Below are 12,741 nucleotides of genomic sequence, written 5' to 3' on the forward strand. Positions count from 1 at the left end.
AACAAAAAAAAATACTTCAAGGTTGAAGACAGTTTGAGAAAACATGAGCCTTGTTAGAAACGATGACCTTAATAGCAAATGGCAAGCCTTTGACTCCACATAAATTGCTCTATTCATTAAAATGTTAAAGCTTGGCCCAGCATAAAGATGAAAGTCAGGTTTCTTTTCATTACAAATACCCTCCTGGTGAGTATTTGCAAACTTATATTTCTATCAAATCATTTGATCTTCTTAAATTAAATTACTCTTTAAATGAATGAGATGAAAAATGAGTTTTATTAAAATTAATGCTATTGCACATCTTTCATTTGAACTGCAATGATTTCTTCCTTTAAATGCTATTTTCAGAAGATAATTTTGTAACATAGGCTCTCACTTATTAAATAAAATCCCACTGGGTTAATGTTGAGACAAGACATGAAATGAGTCAAATTAGCTCTAGCAATTTGGAAAAATAACTGCACTGTGTTACATATCATTAAACAAGTTCTGTGGGGATGAGTGAACAGTTTTTGTACTGTTTGACTATTAGAATTATGTCATAGACCATATTTAAATAGAAAGAATTCTTAATTTCACTGCATATAAATCAGCACACAGCATGTTTTGGGAGCTGCACAAAAATTCTATCACTTCCTGATCCTGGCCTTGACAAGCTCCATAAACTCAATATTCAGCACTACACACCATGCCCAGGAACTGTTTAGAAAATTAACATTTCAGATATAAGTTTTGAATATTGAGCTTTTACCATTCTCTTTCAACAACAAAACTACATAAAAGGTATGTTGTAATACTGAATATTAAATCTGTTTCTATCCAGTAGGACTTGAGTGGCCAACATCATCCAGGCATCAAGACATATGATTGAGGAGAGTTGTGCCTATAAGATTTTGTCAAAATATTTATAAGTTGGATTTTTAAGATAAATTGTGAATACATTAGGACAATCTAGGGTAATTTTAATTCCCAGTTCCACAAAGAATAATCACCTATGTTGGATTTCTTTAACTTTTTTTCCAAACATAATTATAGGTTAGTTAATTCTGCCACTATGTTGAAATAAAATAATCACCAACCTCAATTAACATAATGTATAGAAATATCATCACTTTAGGAGAACAAACATGTGACAACCTATGAGACACAGACACACAGAGAAATGCTCTTCAAATTCACATACTTGTTATAAAAAGACAATAGAAGAAAAATATCTTATTTATATGCTACAACATTTAAAATAATCATGTTGCAGACTACTATAGGCTCTGTTCAATTGAATGTTATGGATAAAACTTCAGTTCCCTCTTGTATTTGACTCATCTACAACCTTATATTTAATTTTTTTAACTTCTTATTATTTATTGCTGGGAACTTTTTTGCCAAAGGTGTAACACAACATGATTTTTTAAAATTTTATTCTATTGAGAAACAAATGTCAATGAGACAGTTTCAAAGTTGATTAATAGGACATTTTCAATAATTAAGACATTAGACATTGTTATCTTCTTAGTGCTTATTCATAGTACAAGAAGCAAACAGGATATCCTGTCCAAACACTATTACTACAAATCTTTCTTCTCATTGAATTAAGTGAAAGTAGCTGTATATCTATCCTAACCATTCTGTATATAAAAATACAAAATGGTCCTTCCTTTGTATCCCTTTTTTTTGTTCAGTTCTGTCAGAGGTGGGTATTCTATTGGCATCTAAATATTATAGGTGCTTGAATTCAGCAAAACAATCCAACACAGTCCAGCAGTCCACAATAGTAGTGGGTTATCTGCAGAAGGTGTTGACTAGAGCCTTTCACAGCTCAGCATATTAATATGTCTTTACTTTATGTACTTCATTTTTATACTTTTCTGCTGGATGGTTAAGACCAAGATAAAGCAAGACCTATATAACAAGAAATATGACTTTTGTATCTGATAAGCTCAGTCAAGTACCCTCAGGATTTATCCTGTAACCCTGTACTGCACTTTGTAAATCCTTTGTCAGCGTCAGCCATGTAGTTGAGTCACGGCCATTGCTTGACCCGACTGCTCTCTGTGAAAGCCTGAGAGAAAGTTTTCTCTCCATGTAACTCTGCTTAGAAATACTATACATCATCAATCACATTCCTCTGTGGCTCCATAATCTCCTTGATCAGAAAATTTGAGGCACAACTGAGTTACATGATGTTACAGTACAGGTTCTCTTATGTCCTGAGTCTTCACTGACCTTGAAAGGCTAGGGTCAAAATGTTGGCTGACCTTGCAGACCTTTGTTTTCTCCAATTTTTGATTTGCAAACTTAGATTGTTAATCCTTCAGAAGAGAAGCTTATTATTACCCTGCAACATATGCAGTTCAGTGTACCCTAACTATCTGTCTAAATATCAAACCCCTTAGGCATAATGTGGAACAGGTATTTTCCATGAAGTATTGATGTGTTGAACTTTAAGTCTTTACAGAATATGAAGAAAAATATTTTTTAAAATAGGACTAAACACATATTTTTACACAGAAATTTAGAAATCTAACCATATACAGCATTGTAGCAGGACAGTCCTGTGACATTTCTTTTTCTTTTTCTTGTGTCTTTTTTTCCTTTATTACTCATTTAAAAATTACTTGTAAGACAGTATGGTAAAAATTGGTATGTCATGACAAGACGCATGTATTTAGAAGACCAGAATGACAGGCATTCCAGGCATGACCTTTCTATTATACATTGCTATCTTTAGTGCAGTTGCTTCATTCACAGGTATCAATATATATAGTTAGTCAGGTTGAGAATCCTATCAATTAACTGCTAGTTTAAAAAACCTGCTTATGTTTCTCAGGATCACTGCCTTGCCCATCTTGTGCACACAAGTGTATGGCTTTGTCCCTGTCCTGTTTCCCAGCTTTTCTCCTTACCTTCTCCTTGCTGTCCAGTTGTCAGGTTCTCGCGTTCCTTTTAGTTGTGTGATACCTTTCCGTTTGTATTTCTTCTTTTGATTTCTTATACTAGGGAGACTATATGATATTTACACATGTGGGTCTGGTTTATTTCACTTGTGAATATATCTTCAAGTGGCATCCGCTTATATATAAATGCATTAAGTTTATCATTCTTTATAGCTGAGTAATACTCATTGTATAAAAATACCACATCTTTTTCAACCATTCCTCATGTGATGGGCATCTTGGTTGTTTCCAAGATTTGACTGTCACAAATTGTGCTGCTACAAACATAGGTACACATATATCACTATGATATGACGATTTCAGTTCCTCCAGGAAAATTCCCAGTAGGGGGATAGCTGGCTGGAATGGGATTTCTAGTCCTAATTTTTAAAGGAGTCTCCACACTGATTTCCATAATGGTTGCACCAGTCTACATTCCCACCAGCAGTGGAGAAGGGTTCCTTTCTCCCCACAACCTCTCCAACATTTGTTATTGGTTGATTTGTTTATCATAGCCATTCTTTCTGGGGTGAGATGTTATCTCAGTTGTTTTAATTTGCACTTCATGGATGGCTAGTGATGTGGGGCATTTTTTCATATATTTATTCGCTTCTTTAATTTTGTCCTCTGAGAAGTGTGTGTGCATCTCAGATGTCCATTTGTGGATTGGGTCTTTAAATTTAGGGTCCCTAATCTATTTTAGTTCTTTATAAATGCTAGAGAGTAGACCTTTGTCTGAGTGCTTATTAGTTAAGACTTTACAACCTTGTATCTCAGAGATATGCACATTCTATTTCTTCTTGCATAAAATGAATGCTGCTGAAGGAGTTTGCGTAAGTGTAGAAAACTCATGTTTACTATGGTTGCAGTTTGCTAGGTTATATCAGGGAAGCTTCACTTAGATAGGAGTTTGAATATGCGTAATTGCCAAATTAACATCACGTGTACATTAGTACAGTCATATCACATCAATAAGGATAGAAACACTTTCCATTTTCCCTTAAATATCATTAATCTATTGGCAAGAATTCATTTGCAGATAATAGAAAATAGTTATTCTAAAGCATAAATCAGTGTTTAAAAAGAATTGAGGAAGACTCATTAGAGCACACTGTAAGACAGATTTCCTGAAAGATACCCAGAACAACCCCAGGGACTGTGCTACTCAGAGAATTGTCTGACTATAAAATTGTGTCATTAAGAAGGTATTGTCACATTTGTTTGCTCCAGATTAAAACACTTCAGCTGAAATCTCAGGATAAATCTAAAACACCAGAATTACTGATATCTGTAAGATCAGCTAAATTGTTTTTTAGTACACCTGGATCCCTCTTAACTGCCATGCAAGGGCATTATGGGTCAATTGAATGCAAAATTTCATGTAGATCTCTTTGAAAGTGGTGTATTTGGTTTGTTTGTTTTGTTTTTGAAAGAGATGTTTTTGGTTTCACAGCCACTGGTGCCTCTTCCTGTGGAAGGGAATGTAGAAAATGTTCCAGTATAAGAATAATGACCCAATCCATCTATAACATTAACCTTAAAATAATCTTAATAACATACATATAAAGCATTCTATTTTTTTTTACATTCTAAAATCATCATGACATTCAAATTTGGTAAACTATTTTGTTTTGTTATTAAAAAATGTTTCTTGTTTTAAATAAGCAATATCTGCATCTCTACAAGTAATGCTGTGTTAACTCTACATTACCACCAATGTAGTAGCACATAAATGCTGATAGAATTGTATGCAAGTTTTTCCACAAGAACTTACTTTTCCTTTCCTTAAATAAATATGAACTCATTTTTCTGTATATTATTGTATGAAAATGTGAATGTTTAATATTCATTTTTTTCATTAGCAACTTTATTTTGTAAATTGGCTATTGCAAAGGTGATGTTTCCTGGCAGAATGTCAAATAATAATTACATTGTCATAACTTCTAAATGAGTTTATATTATGAATCACAAACCCCTAAGAGTATCATTTGGATGCAAATTCAATGTTATGAAACTTTCTTAGTATAGAGTATCAGTTTAGAATGTAAACATTCACTTGGAAAGTCATTCAGATACCGTCAAGTGATCACATCATGTACACTGTGGAATTGAAATGAAAAAATGACTACTTCTACCTATATGTTTATGTCATGTGCACAGAGTTCATTATAGCTGAATACATTTCATTACTTATGTCATATACTAACTAGCACAGGATGATAAATTCACTGTTATCGAAGTTAATATGAATAAAACTTAGTTCCTTTGCTTTCCTATGTAGAAATGTGAGCAGGTATTGAAGGCAAAGGATTGCTGATATTTATGATGATTTATTGATGACAGTGGTTAATAAATCATGAAGAACAGTAACAAGCATTAGCACATTATATACTTATGCTTTTTACTCCCCCAAAACAGCATTTTTAGAACACATAAATTTATATCAGTGCTGGTTGGACAAAGGTTTTCTAACGTTTACTTATGTTTTCATTTGTTACTCTAGGCGATACCCTACAAACTGTGTCTTGGGCATTAAAGTTTGGCTCTAATGCCATTTTTATCTGAGTAGCAGAAATGAGGCAGATGCTCCATTTGATACTAGCTACAATGTTATTTTTCATTGCTGTCTCCTCATGGTTAGGTTATAAGTGATTACACATGTGCATATTTCATTCTGTTTTATTTTTTCAAAAATGCAACATTTCTAATAAAAGCAAAAAAAAGAGCAACATTTCTGAAATTTGTGGTTATTACCATGAATTTTTTTTGTCTTCTACATTACTTAAATGTGTTGGCAATATTTGTAAAATATAGATATAATCACAATTTTTATTTTTGTAGTATTTATTTTATTTTTAAAAATGTATTTAGTACAGGGTCTACAGGGTCTCACCACGTAGATTGGACTTGTAGTTATTCTACTGTTTTAGCTTCTCAGATGCTGGGATTACAGCTGTGCACCACCATGTCCAGTTTCAGTGTGCTCTGGAGGTGGGGCCAGCATGGCTTGTGGTACCTGGGATCAAACCCTGATCCCTGTGCTCTGCTTAAGCAGGCACTTTAGTCAGCTGAGCTATTCGGTCAGCCCTAATCATTTAATTTTTAATAGTGCTTTATGTTGTAATGAATATTTTATATTTTTTCTATATGTACTTTTATTAAAAGTATTGCATAATTTTAGTTATTTCCCAACTTCCAACAACCAAAAACCTCATAATAATTGTGGAGTTATATTCTGCACCATTCTTGGCTAAGGGATGTTAAATGGTTTCTTGTGAGTCAAGTGATTGTGTACATACCTAATTATTTTTTAATTTAGACTCCAAACCAGGAAATTTTCTCCATACCCATAGTACTTTAAAATACCATTCCTGCTAGCATCCCAGTGTAAAGAATAATTGCTCACTGTTACAGATCAATAGATACAATTTTCAATCACTGGGAGCTGTAGATACCATTGTAAAACATTTCTGAGGAAAGTAAACTCTTTGTATTAACTAATGAATTAAAACTCAACACAGAAAAAAAGCAGAAATGAATGTGAAGTAATGTAAGCCAGACAGGAGGAACAAATACACCTGGCTTAAATTCACACAGAGAAGAATACAAATTGGGTCAGACGGGGGAGTACTGGGTGCACATGCATGTGTCCTTTCTCTCGGACAGTTCATCAAATCTAGCTTGTCAGAAACTATTTAAAGCCTAGAAACAGCATAGCAGGTATGTTGCGTGTCGCAATTCAAATAATTTTGTTAGAAGCATATCCTTTGTTCTCCTTCAGCTCAGCCTGCATTTCACGTATTGGAGACTGTTAATTTTTAATACATTATAGGTTTTAGCCTATTTACTATTTCAGATTGTTCCCTACAGATCCCAGTTCATTTTCCCTGCATATTTCGATGTCTTCAACAAGATTTCATACAGATTTTCTTCAAACTGTTGAATGGTTTCTTGTGAGCAAAGCTACTGTATACATAAGTAACTAGTTTTTATTTTAATGACAATAGTAAAAACATGATACAGAATTTAAAATCAAGGTGATCGAAAATTAATGATGCTTATTATATTGGATATTGTTATCTCCAAAGTAGTTACTCAGATTACCAGACACAGGCATGCAAAATTGATCAAACAATATAAGCACTAACTATTCCTTTCAAAGAACTAATACAAATTAATAGTACAATTACCTTGCTATCTTGTATTTATATAGACCTTCCTCTTTTGTCTCTTTTCCTCCATATATATATATATATATATATATATATATATATATATATAGACTCCAAATCAAGAAATTTTCTACACGCCAAAAATGCTTGTTTAAATAGAGATTATTCTTTTTCTTCCTCCTCCTCTTTGTCGTCGTCATCCTCCTCCTCCACCTCCTCCTTCTCCTCCTCGCCCTCTTCTTCTTCTCCTTTTGTGTTACTGTTATTATTTTGTTTTTACTAAGGATTGAACTTAGGGCTTCTCACATACTGGCATGCACTCTAACACAAAGCAATACCCACAGACAACTTTTGATTTTTAGATAGAGACAAAATATTGCTAAAGACAAAAAATACTTCATTTATATCCCCTTTTTTGTTTAGTTTTGTCAGAGATGGGAATTCCATTGCCATTTAAATATTGTAGGTGCATAAATTCAGCAAAATAACCCACTATAGTCCAGTAGTCCGCAATAGTAGTGGGTTATCCATAGGACTGGCAATGTCAGAAGTTGTTGACTTGAGTCTTTTACAGCTCAGCATATTCATATGGCTTTACTTTTTATACCTCCATTTTTATACTTTTCTGCTGGATGGTTAAGACCAAGATAGAGCAAGACCTATAAAATGACTGGGATAGATCTATGGATACTTTCTCTTAATTCAGTGAGAAAAAAGATTTGTACTAATAGTGTTTAGACAGGATATCATGTCTGCATCTTGTACTATGCATAACCACTATGAAGACAACAATATGCAATGTATTAATTATTGAAAATTTCCTACTAATCTGTTTAGAAACTGTCTCATTGTTATTTGTTTCTCAAAATTAATAAAAAAAAATCTTGCTAAAGTACCCAGGCTGGCTTTGAACTTATGATGCCCCTGCCTGTTCCTAAAGTATTTTAGATATCATGCATGTCCAAGGAGTTATAATCATTGTATTGTGAATTACATGTGTGTCCTAGCCAGCATAGCAAGTAAATAGAGGTGGCAAGGAAAGATTATTCCCAAGATTTGTAGTGTGTGTTAACAGTATTTTACTGTCATTTGTAGATATGTAATTAAAGTATGCAGTGTTTCTCAATAACAGAGTAATACCTAATTATTTCTATGATTCTGATCACAAATCCAGCTGGACAAGAACAGAATCAAATTCAGTGATTTGGTTTAATGGTGACCTTATAGGGAAGTTTGATTAGGTTCTCATCCAATTCAGTTAAGGACTAGAAAAATTTAAGCTTATGAACCAAGGTAACATTTGTATAAACATGGGGTGATGAATTAAGAAGCACTTGAGGGAGAAAATTATTCAATCTTGCTAAGATTTTAAGTTTCAAGCTACTCTGATTACTTTCTTTTCATGCTCATAAGGGAGAACAAAATAATATTCATCAAAAATAAAATTATCAAAAATACAAGAATTCTTAAATATAATATGAAAGCATTTAATATTGCAGTCATAGTAGAGTAGGTTCCAGATATTATCAGTACAATTTTTAGTGGTACAAAGGGTGCAATCAAGAGTTTTATTTATTTTAAGTTTATTGTTTTTTTTTTTTTTTTTTTTTTTGGAGATGGGGTCTCACTATGCAGTGTGGGCGGGAGTGAGACTCACTTTCCAGTGTAGGCTGGCCTCCAACTCCTGGTGATCCTCCTGCCTCAGACTCCCAGTTGCTGGTGTTACAGATGTGCACCACCACATCAAGCTGAAATCAAGATTTATCATACCTACTCACATGGCTGAATTCAATAGATAACATTTTCTTATGCTTTGTAATTTTGTAATTGCTTGTACTTATACCATAGATTTGATATGGGAAGATAATGCTGTATCTCTTCACTATCAGAAATTGCAAAGATTTGATCACTCAGTGACAAATTATTAAAAAAGAAATCCATTCTTATTTAGATAAACACTTGTAAAGCCCTTCAGGAACCTTCTAGACCCACCTCTTTTTTCTTTCTGGGACTGTAAGGACTCCTGGCCATAATATAAATACTGTACTGATAATTGCACAATTGAAATTGTGGTCCTCACAAAAATATAACATCTTATAATACCAGCCCACAATACTCAACATAAATCATATGCTCATAGCATAATTAGTAAAACAACTATATTTTAGTGTATTCTCCAAGTGTATTAATAGCTTGAAATTAATGCATGTGATTCTTAAAGTGCTTGCTAAGAAGATCCGGTACTAAGATTAATCAAAGATGCATTCCTAGTACTCAAAGTGACCTAAGTCTGCTGTATGTTGGTTATAAATCTGCAATCCATTTTATCCCACCTTTTTAAGTACTTATCATACAAAATGTAATAATAGCAGTCATGTATTTGACAATTTGTTTCTTATCACATTCTCAGACAATCTTTTACCAATGATTTATGCAACTTTAAATGACATCTTTTCTCCCAAATTTTTCATTACTGACATCTGATACTGGGTTGAAGGGATAGCTTCTCCAACAAAAGCTAATAAACATGTCAGGTGCATGATATTAATAATGCCAGAAATATATCATAGTAATAGTTCTACATAGTAGTGACAGCTGAAAAAAAACACTTCAGCTATAGATGCAAAAGTATGCTTTTTCATTTCAGGTTACTCTGTGGGGTGCAGCAGCATACAGTTATGCATATATGCACATTACTTCTGTTGTTCACATTTTCATTTTTAAAACTGATCATTACAGCATACATGTTTCCTCATGATACAAGTCACTGTGCAGGTGAAAGTTTGAGAAACAGAGTCTAGGATGTTGAGGGGTTTTTTTTGTCTTGTCTTTCATTTCAAAATATCAGCTGGACATGTGTCACGTACCTGTAGTTCTAGTACTCTGAGACAGAATCAGGAAGGTCTTAAATTCACCAGTCTGGGCAACTGAAAAACTCAATGAGATCCTGGATCACAGTGAAATGGGCTGGTGTGGAGCTCCATGTGAATGGAGCTCCTATGCTCAATTCCCAGTGCTAAAAAATTACTCAAAATGTTTTGTTTTGATTCCAGAACACCCAGTTTTCAGAATCACTGACTCCGTCTAGTTTTCAACTCTGAAGATGAAACCATCAGATGACACCAGTTCCCATAGACCAGATGAACTAGAAGAGAAGATTAAAGAATAAAACTGGAAGGAGTTTTTTATGTGTTTGTTTGCTTTTGTTGTCAATGTCTCTTTCTTTACAGTCCTTGAGGAATGTGAAGCTAGCTGGAACCAACTTAGAGCACAGTCAGCCCTAGATAAACAGGCAGAGCATCTGACAACTTTCTGCAAAGAAGGATGCAGAAATCAGTGTTTACAGATTTCACCTAAAGTTGCTCTGAGGAATTCATACACATGGAGGGAATTTCAGATTTCTGAAGAAAGAGCACGTCACTCCTTTGTCACCACGTCTAGGGAAACGATTTTACCACCAATGCGTGGGAAGTCAAGATGGACAAAACAATTAATGTGCAGCTACAAAAGCCATAGGGAGTATGTGCAGATAAAAAGCACAAATTTTTCATGTGAAGAATAAGCCACTGAGATGAAATACCAGGTGATATATTTGAGGAATGCTAGTTATGTGTTAAGCCCTAAATCATCACTTTGTTTATTGAATATTTACATATGAACTTCAGTATTTAATTTTAGCCTGATCATTTTTCTCCTGTCTTCCTAGCTATTTGTTTTGTTGAAGAAATAGCACCTTAAAAGGCAACTGAAGCCTTCTAAGATTTGTGCTACACATATAGGCAAGTCATTTTTAGCAAGGCTAATGAACTGCAAGGACTTCTACAAGCATTAGGAGCAAGCTATAAAATATATCTGTAGTTATTTCTGGGATTGAAAGAAAGCTGGTAGGCTGGCAGAGACCAATCCAGAGAATCAGTGAATAAAGAAAGTGACTTTATGTGATTTCTCTAGGAAAGCCACCAGATGAGTTCCTTGCTAGGAACATCTTATACTTGGTGATTGGCAAGATTGTGACCGCAGGAGTCAAACTGGGACAGCATGATTTACACAAAACAAGAAGAAAATTCCAAAAGCAACTGTATCAGAAATAACAGCAGTGTCAAATAGTTTTCTTTTTATGAGAATTTTCTTGGATGTCTTCTTCATAATTTTAGAAGAGATTACAATAGTCACAGACATTTAAATATTCTGGGAAAAATGGGGAGATTTTCTGTCTATTAGCCTATGTACTGCAGTAAGACATATAATGTATAGACACTACATTGAAGGAATGGAAATTGGATACAAATAATATAAGTTCCTTGTAATTAAATGATTTGCTTTCTCCTAGAGGGAAAATACTGGAGAGAATTTAAGGACTGAGGTCCCGATAGGATGCAAAGATCAGAGTTTAGGACTGATGCAGAGAGGAAGAAGAATGTTTAATAAATGCTTTCTCTAGGAGCTATACTTGGGAGACGAGGTGTCAGCCTGAATATAGCAGGGTAGAGGTGATCAGGGCAGTGGCCAGAAAGGGGATTCCATATACTGAAAGGCTTGGCAAAGTTCGTGACCTTATATAAAATCTTCAAAAGTATTTCTTTTCATTTTTACAACAGGGATTGTGACAGAAAAAAAAAAAGAAAGAAAAAAGGAAGAAAGAAAAAGACAAGAAAAAATTTCCAGTCCTGTAATGTTTTTCTCATCATAAATAAGCAAGTAAAAAAAGCTTTGCCAGTTTGACTCTCTGTCTTCAAAGAAAAGGATAGGGGAAAGGTCATCCTGGTAATAATCAGAACCTCTCCACAAGATTTTCCTGTTGGGGCTCATGTGATTTTTTTTTGTTATTCTCCTTAATGTTGTAGAGATAAACAATGCTAATTGGTGTCGGTAAGACAGTCTTATCCATTGCTCATGGTGGCATTAAGGGATAAGTAGCTAATGTACAGAAAAGTGTGACCAGGGAGAAGGCTTTTTAAATGTTACACAGACTCTTTGAAAGCCATTTAGAGAAGCATTTTACTTTATTTCTTCCAAGATGTGAGTTGGAATTGAAGCAAGGCTGCTGCTTCTCCCTGGAGATCGATTTTTTCTAAAACGGTGGCTCAGATCAGTCAATGTGATTATCTCTCCTGTCACACAGTACCTGCCTGTTCAAAGTCATGCTGAGTAGGAAAGATGTTCTTGTGCTGCCACAAGATTCCAAGTAAATGATCATGTGCTTAGCATTTATGAAATAATTCTATACTTTAAATGAACTGGATCACAGAATCAAATTGTAAATTCACTGAAGATTTTAAAGATACAGTTAGATCAGCCTTTCCCAAAGGTAAAAAGTCTAGAAGAAGCATATTTGCTTCTGTTTTTTTAAATAAAGCACAGAATACTACTGGGCTTTAAAATATGAGGAAATATTTTTAATATAATCTCCTCCTGGCTGAACAACAATCCTGTATTTTCTCCTTTTTTACTGGAAAGCCGTGGAGACAAGACAAAGTAGCAATGTTCTTTTCCTATTCCTTTTTTTTTGTTTTTTTTTGTTTGTTTGTTTTTTCAAAGTTTTATTGATAAACAGATAGCAATGACACAGTTTCAAATCCAATCAGAAGTACAGTTTCAACAAATAATACACTGCATATATTCTTCTTAGTGGTTAA

This window comes from Octodon degus, unplaced genomic scaffold, assembly GCF_000260255.1.
Source record: "Octodon degus isolate 3935 unplaced genomic scaffold, OctDeg1.0 scaffold00024, whole genome shotgun sequence".
NCBI lineage: Eukaryota > Metazoa > Chordata > Mammalia > Rodentia > Octodontidae > Octodon > Octodon degus.